Source organism: Galleria mellonella, unplaced genomic scaffold (genome assembly GCF_026898425.1).
Source record: "Galleria mellonella isolate WM207_F2 unplaced genomic scaffold, CSIRO_AGI_GalMel_v1 utg574, whole genome shotgun sequence".
NCBI lineage: Eukaryota > Metazoa > Arthropoda > Insecta > Lepidoptera > Pyralidae > Galleria > Galleria mellonella.
In genome coordinates this window covers 31,301-54,792 of record NW_026442122.1, presented here as the reverse complement: position 1 = coordinate 54,792, position 23,492 = coordinate 31,301, and the positions used below count along the sequence as shown (strand labels likewise).

The window sequence follows — 23,492 nt, the reverse complement described above, 5'->3', positions numbered from 1 at the left end:
CTAATTCAATCGGAACATTTATACATCACTCACTAACTAACTCATCTTACGAAATCCTGCACATACGCTGCGCAATCGCAAACGTACCTACCTATACAAGCCGCCCAGTGTAATGTAGAGTTTTGACCTCTGCAAAAATTCCACAATATATGGAAGCTCTAAAGCAGAACTTGAAAGCGTACTACGAACTTAAAATATGGTACGTCCCTACAGATATTTTTCATGTGAAGTGTTCAAGCAAGGGTTTTTGTAGATTGTAAGAATTAACCGCGCAGCACCCGTTATAGGATATGCCACAGATAATATAATAGCTATGCGGACAAAACGAAACCACGCTGTGGTCTGCCTAGCTAAATTATCAATCTACTACAAATATTTTCAGTTTACCTGTATTACGATAGTAGTATATCACTTAATATAACACGCTATCTTTACCAAATCTGCACCGAATTGGATACTTATCAGGGTTAACTATCGATTGCAAAGACTTCTTCTACAGTGGTCCCATACTAATTTTGTTACGATTGATTTTTAAGAAACAAAATCATGATGACAATTCATTTTTATAATCGTAATAGTATTATAGACAGACCACAACATTTAGTTAACTATGGCATAGATACTTACGACTTCTTCCATTCTGATTTCGTGCCTGTTTTAATAATAACATAGAAGTAGGGCTTGTTATAATAATAACATTCAATAAATAAAAACGATAAAGTATGCTGTTCATAAGTTGACTCCACTACAGATGTGACAATGCGTTATGAATATCATATTAGTGTTTTCAGTGCTTACCCTAGTGCGTGACCTGCGTGCGCTGAGCGGCCGTGCTATGCGGCGCGGCGCTACGATGATAGAGACGTGCACACCGCGCAGCAGGCAGCAGGCAGCAGGCAGCAGGCAGCAGGCACGAGGATGGAACTGACGGCGGAATGAAACGCACACAGTCACCGTCGATGAAAACGGAAGGAACGGATTCATGTTGGATGGGCTATAAATCGCACGAATCCAATTCTTCTTAGGAACGAAATTTCAGCGGTTACTGCGAGCCCTGGCGTACTGTCTGTATGTAGCTGTATTTATAACCCAAATTACAATACAAATACAAACAAGAAGACAAATTGACACATCGAAAAACTTAAAAAAGTAAAAAAACTTAAAAAAGTAAAAGTAAACATTATTCTCTTAATTCATACAAAACGTGAGGAATTATACTAGTATTAAACAGGTAGACAAACTGCACTCACCTAAAATACAAGTGAGTACAAGGAACACTTCTATTCTATAGCGAACACTTGCAAATGCTTTCTACCCATTTGCCGTTCTAAGCTATATAAAGAAATTCTCTTAGTATATTTCCTTCTAAGATGTTTCCATACCATAATAAAATAGAGAAGGATATATTACTATCCTATTATTACTATTCTGAGCAGGCGCCTCGGCGGTTATATGTCGAGCTTTCCATATCTTGCACTGATGTATTGCGCTAGTTTCCCATAATCGCGTCTTACAACATCTCAGGGCCTCCCTTACCACATGGACGAGTAAAATAGATAGATAGATACTCTTTCTTGTTCCCTTCAGTTACCAATAATAAGTGTAGATTTTTATTTATACCAAGTTACAACCATTTGACCATCCAGAGGGTAAACGGGTCTTGTAACGGAACGGAAACTTGCAAAAGTATCGTCGCGAACGAATTTAGTAATTTTCTTAACATTCACTGCGTCTCTTAAACATATGTCGATAATATTACAGGCAGAAAAATGTCTCCTTTTTCCGAATTGCACGACGCAAGTGAGTAATTTTTACAATACTAAAAATTCAAGTCCATCAAAATAATATTGATTAAACAAATTATAAGATATCAGTAGAGTTTGAATGCACACCTAATAATAAGGCAATGAATCTGTGAGTTGCCGCTATAGCAATTGACCACTGGTGGCTGTGTGTGTAGGTGCAGCTACGGAGACTTCGGCGACGGCCTGCGCGGTGGCGGTGCCGGTGCCGGCGGTGCTCAGCAGACGGCGAGCTCGAGCCGTGCTGTGCCCACACCTCTGTACGTACGTAACGCACGCGCCGCGCGCTGAGATGTAGGTCAGGGGCGGGTCGCGGGCAGGGCGCGCACTACTCTGCGGCTGTGGGGCACCGGGCCGGGGCCGTGGGCCGCAGGGCGCGGGGGCGCGGGGGCGCGGGGCGCGGGGCGCGGCGGGAGGAACATCCGCAGCTTCCGCGATGTAACAGCGACACCCCCGGAAGTGACTGAAACCCAGCGAGGTCGCGTTATCCTTCCTATCTTAGCCTTGACTTTTAATCAGTGCGCTCACATAGGAAGCAAGGACGACATTATTACACTAAAACATTTACAACAGTAAGGAAAAACTTTTATATCTAAATATATTCTTTAGAAATATGATATAGAAGTTTATATCTCAAAATGTTTGTAATTTTTCCTCAGATTAATTTTCAACTTGTTCACCAGTTCTTAATCAGTACTACATTTTAGAAGTATGTAGGTACAATGATAAATTAGACAACACACGCAAAGATTACACAACCAATCTCGAGTGAAATGAAAATAAAGATTCGAATACTAATAGAAACATGTGGCAAGACTAACAGAAAATATCTAAAAAATTATAGTGACATCGCACCAAATCTAATACCAATTAGATCGCATATTTATGGAGTTTGCCAGAGGGATACTTTGTGCAAAGTCAAACAAAAAAAGACAAAACATTCCAGATGCATTAGTCTGCTGCTGCCGTGCCGGGGAGCGTTCACTGTACCTACCACTAACACATTACGCGGTATTTGCAGTCACTGGAGAATAAGTCGAATGTTTAAATTGATGTACAAAGTTTTCAGTAAACGGCCAGATTCCAATTCAAGCCCCCTGGGATCGCTCTCTAATTAAGATATCGACTCTAGTTGTATTGATATTTAGACGATAGACCTCCTACGTTTTCCCTTAAAATTACATAATATTTGGACTTTGCTATAATACTGTGACACACGGACTGATAATTAGCTATTAAAAAGTTACCGTTTACGTATTTGACTACGAAATGCTAACAAGATTCGATATTTTCATCTGATTATTATAGAGCGAATACAGAGAAATCAATTTTAAACCCTTTAAATAAATAAAGAAATAAGACCCTGTACCCCTGTATCCTGTAAGTTGTGACGGTTCGCCTATAGTACAATAGGTTTAATACCATAAGTACATAGAAAAGAAACAGGGGTTCCTATGGGTGACCGCTGCGAAAGCTGAGCTATTTAATATAAACAAACTTTAAAGTCAAGGTTCACAGTAGTATACAGAGAAGACGTTACCATATATGAAATATTGACACAGAAGGGAAACTCCTTTGATGTGTTTCCAGAGTGTAGTGGACGTCACAAGAAAATTAAATAAATTAAACAAAAATATATTATATTTTATATTAACCAAATTATAGTTTACCTTTTTCTCATCAGGTGTAAAAAGGATGCATATAACACAGTTTAATAAGGTTTATGAGAGCCTTTAAAGTTTTATAAATTCGATAATCAATTTAATAGAAAATACCAAAATACGTTAACATATAATTAAATTGAATTTAAAGAAAAGTTCAGTTCGAATAATAGGCTAAATCCGATTATTGAAATATCTACCCTTCGGTGACATAATCTATGACGTTACTAGGTGAGAAAAAAAAGAAAAAAAAGGGAGAGACGGCAGATCGGCGGGCGCGCGGGAGCCGCTTTTTAGGAATTGCGCAATAAAAAAAAAAAAAAAAAAAAAAAAAAAAAAAAAAAAAAAAAAAAAAAGTACGGCAAATGGCGGGGAGTCGTGTTTTAGGGATTGCGCAATAAAATAAAAAAATAACTGGGATATAGATCTAGGAGGGACTGGATCGATGAAGGGGTTTGAGACCTTAGTGTATCACTATCGATTAAGTGTGTGAAATTAATCAATAGAAGACTGGAGAATCCGGTGAGCTTGTTCCATTTATTACTATGTAGTTAGATTTTTGACTGTGATCGCAGGCAAAGTCTATACTTAATATTTTTCCCAACAACTATTAAAATACGTATTTAGTCGAGTCCATATACCTTTAGGTAATGCGTATATCGTTAAATGCAATCACATTTGAACAAATTTTACATCAATATAATTTACGTACTTACGTTATTTTACTCATATACAAAATCCAATTATATGGTCGTTTGATAGAACTTCATCAATTTGATTCAATGTTCTAATTGTCCAGTTTTGGAAAATACTTATTGAATCAACTATTGAACTATTACAATACTAACTAGTTTCATATCTAGTTATTATAAAGTATTTATTTATTGAGGATAATAGACTAAAGTGACTATGGTCTGGTCTCATTGCTGGGGAAACAGCCATTGATGAGAGAGAGGGGTTATTGAGTGGCGACCCTGTAAATGCAAGTGCGGTGTGGGCTACCTCCATTGTTTGGAGTGACTGTTTTATGTGTATTGTGGGGCCGTTCCTTGTGTCAGTCGGTGGAAATTGCTTGTGTTCAGTCGTGGGTTGGTGATGGTTGAGACGATGATGATGATGAAATATTTGTATTTATTACACTATTACAGTGTTGGTTTGGAATATCTGTTCATACTTAACGCTTCATGGTGAAGTGTTTTTATACCATTACTCGGTCGACCAGATTAATGATTCTTAGTCTATATTTGATTATCCATGACTACATGTGGGGATTTGTTTTACACCAGATGTACAAAGAGACAGCTTAACTGTTGCAAGTGATATTATGTGAATGTAATACTTTTAATACATTATTAATTGTGTTACTAAATAAATTCATGTGACTGTGGGGTGTTTATGGTAAACAAGCCTGTATTGTTTAAATAGATATTTTGTCTTGATTTATTATAAACTTTAATATTGATTTTATTGTAGTAAGCAAGCTGATAATAACAATTCTGTATGTATTACTGGTTTCTAATAATATTTAATTATGCTGATATTATGGGTGTGGATTTATTTCCTAATGGTAATAAATGTACTAAAGGATTCTCTGACTATAGTTATTCTTAACTAGGTATGAGGTACAGTATAAAATTAGTATTAAATGACAAGTATAAGTTATGTATTTTACTCATATTTAGGAGGAAAGTTGTCATGGCGATAAGGTTTGTATGTGTGTTGTTTGTTCATGTTATATTGACTAGACAAGTTCAGACAGGGTTAATATTAGTGAATATTTACTGGATTTATATTTAATATACATGTTTTGAATATTTTATGGGAATAGTATGGAGATATACAAGTAGTAAAATATAATATTAGTATTTTATAAATTTAATTATTGAGTTATATGTTTATATCCTACATTATACAACGGATATGATCCTATTAATATCAAGTTAGGACAATTACTTTAAATATTAATAAAGCAAACACTAACACTGATTATTCACTTCTTTAATAAATTTACATTAGAGGTTAGAAATCAAATAGATAGCATATTGGGAAAATCTTCACCACACATGTATTTGAGGAATGTTCTTGATAATTAGTACTGTATGTATATATTATTGCAAGTACAATTGCAATAAGAATGTTAAACTTCTAATCTTCTGTTCATTCTTGAATTTGAAAGTAAGCTTGGCTACTGATATGAATATAAAACTGCAGCATTACTGGATACTATTAATTATTTCTGGTGTAAACCATGATTATTTATGTCACTGATAATTTAGTTGTATATTACGGTTGATATATGATGATTTTATATTTAATTATATTAAACAAATACAAATAAACAAACTTGCTAGTATTTGTTACGTTGACAGTTGTGATAGATAATCTAAATTCAATTCAATACATCAATACGTCATTCAATACGTCATTAATGTGACAGATGTCAAACAAAAGGAGATTATACACGTTATGATTCTATATCTAAGTCTATAGAAAATTTATATAATTTTCTGTTATTTTATAATAACTGTAGGGGAAATATTGGAATTATTTGTATGAGAAATTTTACTTAAATGATATGATAATTATTTAAAGACCTAATTTCTTAGGGATTTAATCATGATGATTTAAACACTAAAACACTTGTTTGTCTGAGAAATCCTCTTAGTAAATAGGTTTTACTAAGACACTAAAAGGAAGTAGACATAGTATAACTATAGTACAGCTACAATAATTGTATGGGACTTACTGTTCTTTCTATACAAATATATATTTAATATATATATATATATATATTTCACATTATAATTATTCAATATACATCTACTACTACAACATACACAAATAGGACTTATTGTCCTTCCTATATACCTATATATATAATATTTGACCTGGCACTTTAATGTGTAATTTATCAGTATTCATGGCAACAACCAATTAGGACTTATAGTCCTCTCTATAAAGCTGCATAATTATTTAATCTGATTATTTCACAATGTGATTAATCAAACCTCTACAAATATTACAAAAGATCTCTATTACTCTCAACACAATAATAGCTTGTTGGACTTAGTGTCCTCAAACTTATAGAAAACCCAACTGGTTATTTCACGAGACGTTGTTAACTTGTGATTAATCAGTGTCTTTTAAAGGACTTATAGTTCCTTTAGATATATCTCTCTGAATAAATAATTGGTTAATTCACAATGTGGTTAATCAACAATAATATTATATATAATTGACTGGACTTATAGTTCATTCAATAGCACTCATTACTTTTAGTAGCTCTCGACCTATGGGTTGGACTACTCGTTCTTAGGCTCCGGCCTAATCAACAGATTTAACTTGAACCTTGAGTATTCTTGGTATTAAGTAAATAATATTAAATTGACAATGCTATGTTATGATATAGCAATTATCAACATTATATGGCTTGGCCAATTCCAGGGTGTGGAAGGTATCCCCTATCACACAAATCTTCATCTCTATCGGACTGTCTTCACAGGTGATCTCTAATGTCACATTATAGGGCCGAAGGGTTATGTCCCAACAAAGTAAGTTCTGGTGTCTGGGTGATCTCGCTTCTTGGTCTGATCTCTTGTGGAGCCGAAGGGAAACCCCATTGAGTAAGCTCGTAACAGGGTGACGCTGGGAAACAGTTTCGTACTGTTAGTGGGTGATCTCTATGTCGCCATATAGGACTGAAAGGGTCATCGCCCATGAGTAAGCTCTCGTGTCGGTGTGATCCTGGGATTTCAGTTCCGATCTTTTTGCCTCTGGCAAACACCAATTTATACTGGAAGCATCGTGGGGCTGGTGGAGCCACTGTAATGTTGAAGTAAATGTACTTATGTTTGGTTTGGAACTGAGAATACTCATTCCCTTATTACCATCAGAGTGCATTAATAAATAGTAATACCCTTCCCTACCTTTTTGGAGGAAGAGTTATAGATAGTTGGAAAGTCTTCCACTGGTCCGGGCGTGTGAGGGGCCCGACCGCTCCCCCATTTTTTTTTATTATTACAGTTATTCTGTAATTTACTATTAAATTAATATATTATATTCTAACTTCCTAGTTACATGAATTATGAGCATAATTCATTAATTATTCTTAATCCTTAAATATTTATCAATAATCTTCATTATTTAACTCCTATCATATACCAATTAAAGAACCTTTTGGTTATTACACACACAACGGGTCCTACATTACTAGACGATCACACATTTATTTATCTGGCCAGATGATCAAGTGTTCTACTATAAGATCTGTTCAATATTATGTGTTTATTGTAAGGGTTTATATGATTCATAGGATGTTTGGGGTGTATAAGGCAATATAGGTATGGGGTTATATTGAGGGTGTTAAGCCATTCTTTAGAGTAGGTTTCATTGGATTTTCATAGATTTCATTAGGTTAAGCCTTCGTAGGCTTTTCTTAGGCTTTGTAAGTTTTCCATGTGTAGCTTAGTTTAGAGGGTAGTTATTATAAGGGGTGCGAAAAGGGGGGGACCATCACAATTGGTGCCGTGACCAGGATATAATTGGTTCATGGCTATTTACACATATCAGATCAATAAGAACACTTGGTCACAATTGGAGCTTGTGACTTCAGGGATTGGTTATTAAAATATGAAGGAGTATAAAGTTAAACAGTAATATCTGCTAATAGTATAACTCAAAACCAACTTTGATGATTATGACTAAATAATTATACCGTCATAGATCTAGGATTTGGACCTAATTTCATGATTTCTATGTCTATAGGTAAATAGCCTATTTTACTGTTATCTCATGTTCTTAGGATTTAAATTACCAAATTCATTCAGTGGTTACCTATTGGAGTCAGTTATACAACAAATTTACATGATTTGGTTTATATTTTATTTTACTCTATATCAATTGAGTAAATAATATTGAGTATTACACTAATAGGTACATAACAATAGTAGCAAGGATAGCTTGCTAGGTTATATTCAGTTCACATTGATCTAAGTTTATGCTATAGGACACATTTATTATTCTTTTGCTTCATTAATTCTCAATACTTACTGAACTATTAATTTAACATTATATTAAATTTATAAACAATAATTATCCTATAATGACTTATACATAAAATTTATTAATCTCATTTTATTATTAAAGAAATAATTTAAGATGAATTAATGACATTATTTATTTCTGAGAAAATGTCCAATTGACTTTTATTTCATAAACTTTTATGATGCAGTGACATTGATTATATATATATAAAAAAAATATATATATGATTTGATTTTGATCTAGGATGTTTAAATAGCTTATACAATGTTTTATAGGGGGTTTCAAATTGAAAGTTAGACGTTTCATAAAATATCATTAAGGTTAGTTAGGGCCTTTAGTTACTTTATTTGATTACCTAAATTTGAAAATTTAATTAGGTGTTTTCATATTGTTAAATTTAATTCCAACAATTTATTAGGATGCTATTATAATATTTTATTTATGGTTTTATACATAATTTCTTTATTCCACTTTACAATTATATTTCAGATTTTATTTGATTATTCGCTTATTTTGACTTAGACACTTATTCTAAAAAAAAAAAAAAAACTTTATACTTATATCAGAGGGAGATTTTGTAGGTTATTTATACATATACATTCTTTACATGCCTAAGCATTTTACATACTTAGATGTTGCGCACACTTAGTTTATTTTGCTCTTTGTAATTGCACATAACACAAGACATTTGTATCTTTTTAAATGATAATTTATTGTACAAAATAAATTAATTGATGTATCTAATATAGTTAGTTGTATTTATGTTGGGTTTGCTGTTGTGATCTTTTGGAGGAGGCGATGAGGGGTGTCTATCTACCTATCTAATGGGGTTACATAATATTTTATTATAAAACTTATTGATCATGTTATTTCTGAGAGTATTAAGAAATAGTCATTGGTAATTTAAGTATATTAAAGGAATTTCTTATAATAAGAGCTTTAAACTATGGGGCCGTTTGTATTATTTTATGCAACATATTTATAGGAGTCTTAAAATTGGGGGGCCGTGCAAAATTTGTCAGACAGATAAGAGTTTTAAACTATGGGGCCGTTTGTATTATTTTATGCAACATATTTATAGGAGTCTTAAAATTGGGGGGCCGTGCAAAATTTGTCAGACAGGGGGGCCGGTGGTGATAAATTATTATTTATATAAGCTTTACTTCTATGATTAAAATTAATAAATAAAAATTAAATTTATTTATTTGAATTTTGTTAGGGACTATTATTTTTTTATTCAATGAACACTAGGTTATTTCTTAGATGAAATATGTATTTGTGGTTACTTAGACGCTTCATAAAGTTTATTCGTATTGTTTAAATTTATTTTAACAAATTTAGTTGAACATCTTCATTTTAATATTTAATTAACTTGGGATTTTATCTAATCATTTATTTACACTTAGACAATTATTTTAGGATTCCTTTTTGCATTTATTACATTTTAATGCTTAAATTATTTCACTTCATTTCGCTTTAGGTTTCTACTTAGGCTCTCGTTTGTTGATTCGTTATACTCATACATTTAGGCTTTTATTATGAGCTTCCATTTAGATGTTTTAACTCGTATCTTTTAAATAGATACTTTATCTAAATTTACTGATACAAATAACGTATCTATTAGGTTCTTTACTTGAAGCTCTTCACATATTTAGGTTTTATATATTTAGACTCCTCACATACTTAGGCTTTTCATACATTTAGGTTTTATAGACTCCTTTACACACATTTAGGATTGTATTCATTTATGCTGTTTATGACATTGTAATTAAATGCATTGAATTTATTACATATAAATAAACGAGTATAAAAATTTTAATTATAAAATTTAATGGATTCATTCTATCATTACAGCGTATGCAAATTAATTATAAATAATTATTTACAAATCTATTCATAAATAAATATTATGCTTAATTATTAATATATTGCGTAGAAATTTTAAGGCTATTCATACACATAACATTCAACAACACATAACTTCGGGTTTAAAGATCTTTTTAATACTTTTATTGTTTTGAGTCTTAAGAATGTCAGAGTGTTAGACTAGTATCGATGAATGAAAAATTTAAATGATGATCTTAAGCTCTGTAAAGTTAAATTATATACACATATGTGAAGTACATTTTTAGGGTTGAAAAAAAAAAATTGTAACAATAAACTTATCTTGTTGTAATTATCAATCCGGTAAACTCCTTGATAATTAGGGGGCCGGATGTGACGGTTCGCCTATAGTACAATAGGTTTAATACCATAAGTACATAGAAAAGAAACAGGGGTTCCTATGGGTGACCGCTGCGAAAGCTGAGCTATTTAATATAAACAAACTTTAAAGTCAAGGTTCACAGTAGTATACAGAGAAGACGTTACCATATATGAAATATTGACACAGAAGGGAAACTCCTTTGATGTGTTTCCAGAGTGTAGTGGACGTCACAAGAAAATTAAATAAATTAAACAAAAATATATTATATTTTATATTAACCAAATTATAGTTTACCTTTTTCTCATCAGGTGTAAAAAGGATGCATATAACACAGTTTAATAAGGTTTATGAGAGCCTTTAAAGTTTTATAAATTCGATAATCAATTTAATAGAAAATACCAAAATACGTTAACATATAATTAAATTGAATTTAAAGAAAAGTTCAGTTCGAATAATAGGCTAAATCCGATTATTGAAATATCTACCCTTCGGTGACATAATCTATGACGTTACTAGGTGAGAAAAAAAAAAAAAAAAAAAAAAAAAGAGACGGCAGATCGGCGGGCGCGCGGGAGTCGCTTTTTAGGAATTGCGCAATAAAAAAAAAAAAAAAAAAAAAAAAAAAAAAAAAAAAAAAAAAAAAAAAGTACGGCAAATGGCGCGGGAGTCGTGTTTTAAGGAACTGCGAAATAAAATAAAAAAATAACTGGGATATAGATCTAGGAGGGACTGGATCGATGAAGGGGTTTGAGATCTTAGTGTATCACTATCGATTAAGTGTGTGAAATTAATCAATAGAAGACTGGAGAATCCGGTGAGCTTGTTCCATTTATTACTACGTAGTTAGATTTTTGACTGTGATCGCAGGCAAAGTCTATACTTAATATTTTTCCCAACAACTATTAAAATACGTATTTAGTCGAGTCCATATACCTTTAGGTAATGCGTATATCGTTAAATGCAATCACATTTGAACAAATTTTACATCAATATAATTTACGTACTTACGTTATTTTACTCATATACAAAATCCAATTATATGGTCGTTTGATAGAACTTCATCAATTTGATTCAATGTTCTAATTGTCCAGTTTTGGAAAATACTTATTGAATCAACTATTGAACTATTACAATACTAACTAGTTTCATATCTAGTTATTATAAAGTATTTATTTATTGAGGATAATAGACTAAAGTGACTATGGTCTGGTCTCATTGCTGGGGAAACAGCCATTGATGAGAGAGAGGGGTTATTGAGTGGCGACCCTGTAAATGCAAGTGCGGTGTGGGCTACCTCCATTGTTTGGAGTGACTGTTTTATGTGTATTGTGGGGCCGTTCCTTGTGTCAGTCGGTGGAAATTGCCTGTGTTCAGTCGTGGGTTGGTGATGGTTGAGACGATGATGATGATGAAATATTTGTATTTATTACACTATTACAGTGTTGGTTTGGAATATCTGTTCATACTTAACGCTTCATGGTGAAGTGTTTTTATACCATTACTCGGTCGACCAGATTAATGATTCTTAGTCTATATTTGATTATCCATGACTACATGTGGGGATTTGTTTTACACCAGATGTACAAAGAGACAGCTTAACTGTTGCAAGTGATATTATGTGAATGTAATACTTTTAATACATTATTAATTGTGTTACTAAATAAATTCATGTGACTGTGGGGTGTTTATGGTAAACAAGCCTGTATTGTTTAAATAGATATTTTGTCTTGATTTATTATAAACTTTAATATTGATTTTATTGTAGTAAGCAAGCTGATAATAACAATTCTGTATGTATTACTGGTTTCTAATAATATTTAATTATGCTGATATTATGGGTGTGGATTTATTTCCTAATGGTAATAAATGTACTAAAGGATTCTCTGACTATAGTTATTCTTAACTAGGTATGAGGTACAGTATAAAATTAGTATTAAATGACAAGTATAAGTTATGTATTTTACTCATATTTAGGAGGAAAGTTGTCATGGCGATAAGGTTTGTATGTGTGTTGTTTGTTCATGTTATATTGACTAGACAAGTTCAGACAGGGTTAATATTAGTGAATATTTACTGGATTTATATTTAATATACATGTTTTGAATATTTTATGGGAATAGTATGGAGATATACAAGTAGTAAAATATAATATTAGTATTTTATAAATTTAATTATTGAGTTATATGTTTATATCGGACTGTATTCAAGGAGATATGATCCTATTAATATCAAGTTAAGACAATTACTTTAAATATTAATAAAGCAAACACTAACACTGATTATTCACTTCTTTAATAAATTTACATTAGAGGTTAGAAATCAAATAGATAGCATATTGGGAAAATCTTCACCACACATGTATTTGAGGAATGTTCTTGATAATTAGTACTGTATGTATATATTATTGCAAGTACAATTGCAATAAGAATGTTAAACTTCTAATCTTCTGTTCATTCTTGAATTTGAAAGTAAGCTTGGCTACTGATATGAATATAAAACTGCAGCATTACTGGATACTATTAATTATTTCTGGTGTAAACCATGATTATTTATGTCACTGATAATTTAGTTGTATATTACGGTTGATATATGATGATTTTATATTTAATTATATTAAACAAATACAAATAAACAAACTTGCTAGTATTTGTTACGTTGACAGTTGTGATAGATAATCAAAATTCAATTCAATACATCAATACGTCATTCAATACGTCATTAATGTGACAGATGTCAAACAAAAGGAGATTATACACGTTATGATTCTATATCTAAGTCTATAGAAAATTTATATAATTTTCTGTTATTTTATAATAACTGTAGGGGAAATATTGGAATTATTTATATGAGAAATTTTACTTAAATGATATGATAATTATTTAAAGACCTAATTTCTTAGGGATTTAATCATGATGATTTAAACACTAAAACACTTGTTTATCTGAGAAATCCTCTTAGTAAATAGGTTTACTAAGACACTAAAAGGAAGTAGATATAGTATAACTATAGTACAGCTACAATAATTGTATGGGACTTACTGTTCTTTCTATACAAATATATATTTAATATATATATTTCACATTATAATTATTCAATATATTGCATCTACTACTACAACATACACAAATAGGACTTATTGTCCTTCCTATATACCTATATATATATATTTGACCTGGCACTTTAATGTGTAATTTATCAGTATTCATGACAACAACCAATTAGGACTTATAGTCCTCTCTATAAAGCTACATAATTATTTAATCTGATTATTTCACAATGTGATTAATCAAACCTCTACAAATATTACAAAAGATCTCTATTACTCTCAACACAATAATAGCTTGTTGGACTTAGTGTCCTCAAACTTATAGAAAACCCAACTGGTTATTTCACGAGACGTTGTTAACTTGTGATTAATCAGTGTCTTTTAAAGGACTTATAGTTCCTTTAGATATATCTCTCTGAATAAATAATTGGTTAATTCACAATGTGGTTAATCAACAATAATATTATATATAATTGACTGGACTTATAGTTCATTCAATAGCACTCATTACTTTTAGTAGCTCTCGACCTATGGGTTGGACTACTCGTTCTTAGGCTCCGGCCTAATCAACAGATTTAACTTGAACCTTGAGTATTCTTGGTATTAAGTAAATAATATTAAATTGACAATGCTATGTTATGATATAGCAATTATCAACATTATATGGCTTGGCCAATTCCAGGGTGTGGAAGGTATCCCCTATCACACAAATCTTCATCTCTATCGGACTGTCTTCACAGGTGATCTCTAATGTCACATTATAGGGCCGAAGGGTTATGTCCCAACAAAGTAAGTTCTGGTGTCTGGGTGATCTCGCTTCTTGGTCTGATCTCTTGTGGAGCCGAAGGGAAACCCCCATTGAGTAAGCTCGTAACAGGGTGACGCTGGGAAACAGTTTCGTACTGTTAGTGGGTGATCTCTATGTCGCCATATAGGACTGAAAGGGTCATCGCCCATGAGTAAGCTCTCGTGTCGGTGTGATCCTGGGATTTCAGTTCCGATCTTTTTGCCTCTGGCAAACACCAATTTATACTGGAAGCATCGTGGGGCTGGTGGAGCCACTGTAATGTTGAAGTAAATGTACTTATGTTTGGTTTGGAACTGAGAATACTCATTCCCTTATTACCATCAGAGTGCATTAATAAATAGTAATACCCTTCCCTACCTTTTTGGAGGAAGAGTTATAGATAGTTGGAAAGTCTTCCACTGGTCCGGGCGTGTGAGGGGCCCGACCGCTCCCCCATTTTTTTTTATTATTACAGTTATTCTGTAATTTACTATTAAATTAATATATTATATTCTAACTTCCTAGTTACATGAATTATGAGCATAATTCATTAATTATTCTTAATCCTTAAATATTTATCAATAATCTTCATTATTTAACTCCTATCATATACCAATTAAAGAACCTTTTGGTTATTACACACACAACGGGTCCTACATTACTAGACGATCACACATTTATTTATCTGGCCAGATGATCAAGTGTTCTACTATAAGATCTGTTCAATATTATGTGTTTATTGTAAGGGTTTATATGATTCATAGGATGTTTGGGGTGTATAAGGCAATATAGGTATGGGGTTATATTGAGGGTGTTAAGCCATTCTTTAGAGTAGGTTTCATTGGATTTTCATAGATTTCATTAGGTTAAGCCTTCGTAGGCTTTTCTTAGGCTTTGTAAGTTTTCCATGTGTAGCTTAGTTTAGAGGGTAGTTATTATAAGGGGTGCAAAAGGGGGGGACCATCACAATTGGTGCCGTGACCAGGATATAATTGGTTCATGGCTATTTACATATCAGATCAATAAGAACACTTGGTCACAATTGGAGCTTGTGACTTCAGGGATTGGTTATTAAAATATGAAGGAGTATAAAGTTAAACAGTAATATCTGCTAATAGTATAACTCAAAACCAACTTTGATGATTATGACTAAATAATTATACCGTCATAGATCTAGGATTTGGACCTAATTTCATGATTTCTATGTCTATAGGTAAATAGCCTATTTTACTGTTATCTCATGTTCTTAGGATTTAAATTACCAAATTCATTCAGTGGTTACCTATTGGAGTCAGTTATACAACAAATTTACATGATTTGGTTTATATTTTATTTTACTCTATATCAATTGAGTAAATAATATTGAGTATTACACTAATAGGTACATAACAATAGTAGCAAGGATAGCTTGCTAGGTTATATTCAGTTCACATTGATCTAAGTTTATGCTATAGGACACATTTATTATTCTTTTGCTTCATTAATTCTCAATACTTACTGAACTATTAATTTAACATTATATTAAATTTATAAACAATAATTATCCTATAATGACTTATACATAAAATTTATTAATCTCATTTTATTATTAAAGAAATAATTTAAGATGAATTAATGACATTATTTATTTCTGAGAAAATGTCCAATTGACTTTTATTTCATAAACTTTTATGATGCAGTGACATTGATTATATATATATAAAAAAAAATATATATATGATTTGATTTTGATCTAGGATGTTTAAATAGCTTATACAATGTTTTATAGGGGGTTTCAAATTGAAAGTTAGACGTTTCATAAAATATCATTAAGGTTAGTTAGGGCCTTTAGTTACTTTATTTGATTACCTAAATTTGAAAATTTAATTAGGTGTTTTCATATTGTTAAATTTAATTCCAACAATTTATTAGGATGCTATTATAATATTTTATTTATGGTTTTATACATAATTTCTTTATTCCACTTTACAATTATATTTCAGATTTTATTTGATTATTCGCTTATTTTGACTTAGACACTTATTAAAAAAAAAAAAAAAAAAAAAACTTTATACTTATATCAGAGGGAGATTTTGTAGGTTATTTATACATATACATTCTTTACATGCCTAAGCATTTTACATACTTAGATGTTGCGCACACTTAGTTTATTTTGCTCTTTGTAATTGCACATAACACAAGACATTTGTATCTTTTTAAATGATAATTTATTGTACAAAATAAATTAATTGATGTATCTAATATAGTTAGTTGTATTTATGTTGGGTTTGCTGTTGTGATCTTTTGGAGGAGGCGATGAGGGGTGTCTATCTACCTATCTAATGGGGTTACATAATATTTTATTATAAAACTTATTGATCATGTTATTTCTGAGAGTATTAAGAAATAGTCATTGGTAATTTAAGTATATTAAAGGAATTTCTTATAATAAGAGTTTTAAACTATGGGGCCGTTTGTATTATTTTATGCAACATATTTATAGGAGTCTTAAAATTGGGGGGCCGTGCAAAATTTGTCAGACAGATAAGAGTTTTAAACTATGGGGCCGTTTGTATTATTTTATGCAACATATTTATAGGAGTCTTAAAATTGGGGGGCCGTGCAAAATTTGTCAGACAGGGGGGCCGGTGGTGATAAATTATTATTTATATAAGCTTTACTTCTATGATTAAAATTAATAAATAAAAATTAAATTTATTTGAATTTTGTTAGGGACTATTATTTTTTTATTCAATGAACACTAGGTTATTTCTTAGATGAAATATGTATTTGTGGTTACTTAGACGCTTCATAAAGTTTATTCGTATTGTTTAAATTTATTTTAACAAATTTAGTTGAACATCTTCATTTTAATATTTAATTAACTTGGGATTTTATCTAATCATTTATTTACACTTAGACAATTATTTTAGGATTCCTTTTTGCATTTATTACATTTTAATGCTTAAATTATTTCACTTCATTTCGCTTTAGGTTTCTACTTAGGCTCTCGTTTGTTGATTCGTTATACTCATACATTTAGGCTTTTATTATGAGCTTCCATTTAGATGTTTTAACTCGTATCTTTTAAATAGATACTTTATCTAAATTTACTGATACAAATAACGTATCTATTAGGTTCTTTACTTGAAGCTCTTCACATATTTAGGTTTTATATATTTAGACTCCTCACATACTTAGGCTTTTCATACATTTAGGTTTTATAGACTCCTTTACACACATTTAGGATTGTATTCATTTATGCTGTTTATGACATTGTAATTAAATGCATTGAATTTATTACATATAAATAAACGAGTATAAAAATTTTAATTATAAAATTTAATGGATTCATTCTATCATTACAGCGTATGCAAATTAATTATAAATAATTATTTACAAATCTATTCATAAATAAATATTATGCTTAATTATTAATATATTGCGTAGAAATTTTAAGGCTATTCATACACATAACATTCAACAACACATAACTTCGGGTTTAAAGATCTTTTTAATACTTTTATTGTTTTGAGTCTTAAGAATGTCAGAGTGTTAGACTAGTATCGATGAATGAAAAATTTAAATGATGATCTTAAGCTCTGTAAAGTTAAATTATATACACATATGTGAAGTACATTTTTAGGGTTGAAAAAAAAAAAATTGTAACAATAAACTTATCTTGTTGTAATTATCAATCCGGTAAACTCCTTGATAATTAGGGGGCCGGATGTGACGGTTCGCCTATAGTACAATAGGTTTAATACCATAAGTACATAGAAAAGAAACAGGGGTTCCTATGGGTGACCGCTGCGAAAGCTGAGCTATTTAATATAAACAAACTTTAAAGTCAAGGTTCACAGTAGTATACAGAGAAGACGTTACCATATATGAAATATTGACACAGAAGGGAAACTCCTTTGATGTGTTTCCAGAGTGTAGTGGACGTCACAAGAAAATTAAATAAATTAAACAAAAATATATTATATTTTATATTAACCAAATTATAGTTTACCTTTTTCTCATCAGGTGTAAAAAGGATGCATATAACACAGTTTAATAAGGTTTATGAGAGCCTTTAAAGTTTTATAAATTCGATAATCAATTTAATAGAAAATACCAAAATACGTTAACATATAATTAAATTGAATTTAAAGAAAAGTTCAGTTCGAATAATAGGCTAAATCCGATTATTGAAATATCTACCCTTCGGTGACATAATCTATGACGTTACTAGGTGAGAAAAAAAAAAAAAAAAAAAAAAAGGAGAGACGGCAGATCGGCGGGCGCGCGGGAGTCGCTTTTTAGGAATTGCGCAAAAAAAAAAAAAATAAAAAAAAAAAGGAAAAAGAAAGAAAAGGTCGCAAATGGCGGGGAGTCGTGTTTTAGGGATTGCGCAATAAAATAAAAAAATAACTGGGATATAGATCTAGGAGGGACTGGATCGATGAAGGGGTTTGAGACCTTAGTGTATCACTATCGATTAAGTGTGTGAAATTAATCAATAGAAGACTGGAGAATCCGGTGAGCTTGTTCCATTTATTACTATGTAGTTAGATTTTTGACTGTGATCGCAGGCAAAGTCTATACTTAATATTTTTCCCAACAACTATTAAAATACGTATTTAGTCGAGTCCATATACCTTTAGGTAATGCGTATATCGTTAAATGCAATCACATTTGAACAAATTTTACATCAATATAATTTACGTACTTACGTTATTTTACTCATATACAAAATCCAATTATATGGTCGTTTGATAGAACTTCATCAATTTGATTCAATGTTCTAATTGTCCAGTTTTGGAAAATACTTATTGAATCAACTATTGAACTATTACAATACTAACTAGTTTCATATCTAGTTATTATAAAGTATTTATTTATTGAGGATAATAGACTAAAGTGACTATGGTCTGGTCTCATTGCTGGGGAAACAGCCATTGATGAGAGAGAGGGGTTATTGAGTGGCGACCCTGTAAATGCAAGTGCGGTGTGGGCTACCTCCATTGTTTGGAGTGACTGTTTTATGTGTATTGTGGGGCCGTTCCTTGTGTCAGTCGGTGGAAATTGCTTGTGTTCAGTCGTGGGTTGGTGATGGTTGAGACGATGATGATGATGAAATATTTGTATTTATTACACTATTACAGTGTTGGTTTGGAATATCTGTTCATACTTAACGCTTCATGGTGAAGTGTTTTTATACCATTACTCGGTCGACCAGATTAATGATTCTTAGTCTATATTTGATTATCCATGACTACATGTGGGGATTTGTTTTACACCAGATGTACAAAGAGACAGCTTAACTGTTGCAAGTGATATTATGTGAATGTAATACTTTTAATACATTATTAATTGTGTTACTAAATAAATTCATGTGACTGTGGGGTGTTTATGGTAAACAAGCCTGTATTGTTTAAATAGATATTTTGTCTTGATTTATTATAAACTTTAATATTGATTTTATTGTAGTAAGCAAGCTGATAATAACAATTCTGTATGTATTACTGGTTTCTAATAATATTTAATTATGCTGATATTATGGGTGTGGATTTATTTCCTAATGGTAATAAATGTACTAAAGGATTCTCTGACTATAGTTATTCTTAACTAGGTATGAGGTACAGTATAAAATTAGTATTAAATGACAAGTATAAGTTATGTATTTTACTCATATTTAGGAGGAAAGTTGTCATGGCGATAAGGTTTGTATGTGTGTTGTTTGTTCATGTTATATTGACTAGACAAGTTCAGACAGGGTTAATATTAGTGAATATTTACTGGATTTATATTTAATATACATGTTTTGAATATTTTATGGGAATAGTATGGAGATATACAAGTAGTAAAATATAATATTAGTATTTTATAAATTTAATTATTGAGTTATATGTTTATATCGGACTGTATTCAAGGAGATATGATCCTATTAATATCAAGTTAGGACAATTACTTTAAATATTAATAAAGCAAACACTAACACTGATTATTCACTTCTTTAATAAATTTACATTAGAGGTTAGAAATCAAATAGATAGCATATTGGGAAAATCTTCACCACACATGTATTTGAGGAATGTTCTTGATAATTAGTACTGTATGTATATATTATTGCAAGTACAATTGCAATAAGAATGTTAAACTTCTAATCTTCTGTTCATTCTTGAATTTGAAAGTAAGCTTGGCTACTGATATGAATATAAAACTGCAGCATTACTGGATACTATTAATTATTTCTGGTGTAAACCATGATTATTTATGTCACTGATAATTTAGTTGTATATTACGGTTGATATATGATGATTTTATATTTAATTATATTAAACAAATACAAATAAACAAACTTGCTAGTATTTGTTACGTTGACAGTTGTGATAGATAATCTAAATTCAATTCAATACATCAATACGTCATTCAATACGTCATTAATGTGACAGATGTCAAACAAAAGGAGATTATACACGTTATGATTCTATATCTAAGTCTATAGAAAATTTATATAATTTTCTGTTATTTTATAATAACTGTAGGGGAAATATTGGAATTATTTGTATGAGAAATTTTACTTAAATGATATGATAATTATTTAAAGACCTAATTTCTTAGGGATTTAATCATGATGATTTAAACACTAAAACACTTGTTTGTCTGAGAAATCCTCTTAGTAAATAGGTTTTACTAAGACACTAAAAGGAAGTAGACATAGTATAACTATAGTACAGCTACAATAATTGTATGGGACTTACTGTTCTTTCTATACAAATATATATTTAATATATATATATATATATTTCACATTATAATTATTCAATATACATCTACTACTACAACATACACAAATAGGACTTATTGTCCTTCCTATATACCTATATATATAATATTTGACCTGGCACTTTAATGTGTAATTTATCAGTATTCATGGCAACAACCAATTAGGACTTATAGTCCTCTCTATAAAGCTGCATAATTATTTAATCTGATTATTTCACAATGTGATTAATCAAACCTCTACAAATATTACAAAAGATCTCTATTACTCTCAACACAATAATAGCTTGTTGGACTTAGTGTCCTCAAACTTATAGAAAACCCAACTGGTTATTTCACGAGACGTTGTTAACTTGTGATTAATCAGTGTCTTTTAAAGGACTTATAGTTCCTTTAGATATATCTCTCTGAATAAATAATTGGTTAATTCACAATGTGGTTAATCAACAATAATATTATATATAATTGACTGGACTTATAGTTCATTCAATAGCACTCATTACTTTTAGTAGCTCTCGACCTATGGGTTGGACTACTCGTTCTTAGGCTCCGGCCTAATCAACAGATTTAACTTGAACCTTGAGTATTCTTGGTATTAAGTAAATAATATTAAATTGACAATGCTATGTTATGATATAGCAATTATCAACATTATATGGCTTGGCCAATTCCAGGGTGTGGAAGGTATCCCCTATCACACAAATCTTCATCTCTATCGGACTGTCTTCACAGGTGATCTCTAATGTCACATTATAGGGCCGAAGGGTTATGTCCCAACAAAGTAAGTTCTGGTGTCTGGGTGATCTCGCTTCTTGGTCTGATCTCTTGTGGAGCCGAAGGGAAACCCCCATTGAGTAAGCTCGTAACAGGGTGACGCTGGGAAACAGTTTCGTACTGTTAGTGGGTGATCTCTATGTCGCCATATAGGACTGAAAGGGTCATCGCCCATGAGTAAGCTCTCGTGTCGGTGTGATCCTGGGATTTCAGTTCCGATCTTTTTGCCTCTGGCAAACACCAATTTATACTGGAAGCATCGTGGGGCTGGTGGAGCCACTGTAATGTTGAAGTAAATGTACTTATGTTTGGTTTGGAACTGAGAATACTCATTCCCTTATTACCATCAGAGTGCATTAATAAATAGTAATACCCTTCCCTACCTTTTTGGAGGAAGAGTTATAGATAGTTGGAAAGTCTTCCACTGGTCCGGGCGTGTGAGGGGCCCGACCGCTCCCCCATTTTTTTTTATTATTACAGTTATTCTGTAATTTACTATTAAATTAATATATTATATTCTAACTTCCTAGTTACATGAATTATGAGCATAATTCATTAATTATTCTTAATCCTTAAATATTTATCAATAATCTTCATTATTTAACTCCTATCATATACCAATTAAAGAACCTTTTGGTTATTACACACACAACGGGTCCTACATTACTAGACGATCACACATTTATTTATCTGGCCAGATGATCAAGTGTTCTACTATAAGATCTGTTCAATATTATGTGTTTATTGTAAGGGTTTATATGATTCATAGGATGTTTGGGGTGTATAAGGCAATATAGGTATGGGGTTATATTGAGGGTGTTAAGCCATTCTTTAGAGTAGGTTTCATTGGATTTTCATAGATTTCATTAGGTTAAGCCTTCGTAGGCTTTTCTTAGGCTTTGTAAGTTTTCCATGTGTAGCTTAGTTTAGAGGGTAGTTATTATAAGGGGTGCGAAAAGGGGGGGACCATCACAAAGTGACATGTGTGCAATGTCAACCCTAATTCGTGCCAACTACCAATACTGTTCATGAACAGCAGGGCATGGTAGCAATCATGCCTTGCTGAAATATGTAGGTATATACAGGAGAGTTGATAGTTCGCGGATGGAGTCACAGGAGAGCGCGCCCAACGGACGGAGGACGATAGGGTGGTACGGTTCGGATAGTGGGGGACGGATGGAGGTATCGGCGACGATAAACGGCCCTTGGACCGTGTTATGACACTCAAGATTACCGGCTGAAGGTTTATCTCTCGCGTGTAATGCGGCCGTCAAGTGTCTGTCGGGATATCGTACACCACGGTCGACGGCCCCGCGCCCGCGCCCGCACCGTCATCGTCGTCGTCGCACCGCACCGCGCCGCGCCGCCCCCGCCATACGTTACACAACAGTCGACAAATGCCTTCGATTACCCCGTCTGGGAT

General features: G+C 31.8%; 1 long non-coding RNA gene across 7 annotated transcripts in view; it reads right to left on the bottom strand.

Annotated features, from left to right (window-relative positions):
- The window catches only part of LOC128201728 (uncharacterized), a 31,340-nt gene that overhangs the window by 5,924 nt on the left and 1,924 nt on the right, over window positions 1-23,492 (bottom strand). For all 7 annotated transcript variants that reach the window (XR_008253403.1, XR_008253405.1, XR_008253402.1 and 4 more), the window contains exons 2-3: window positions 1,893-2,265; window positions 799-924 (exon numbers count right to left, since the gene is read on the bottom strand). This is a non-coding gene — a long non-coding RNA (uncharacterized LOC128201728). The remainder of the gene's footprint in view (window positions 1-798; window positions 925-1,892; window positions 2,266-23,492) is intronic.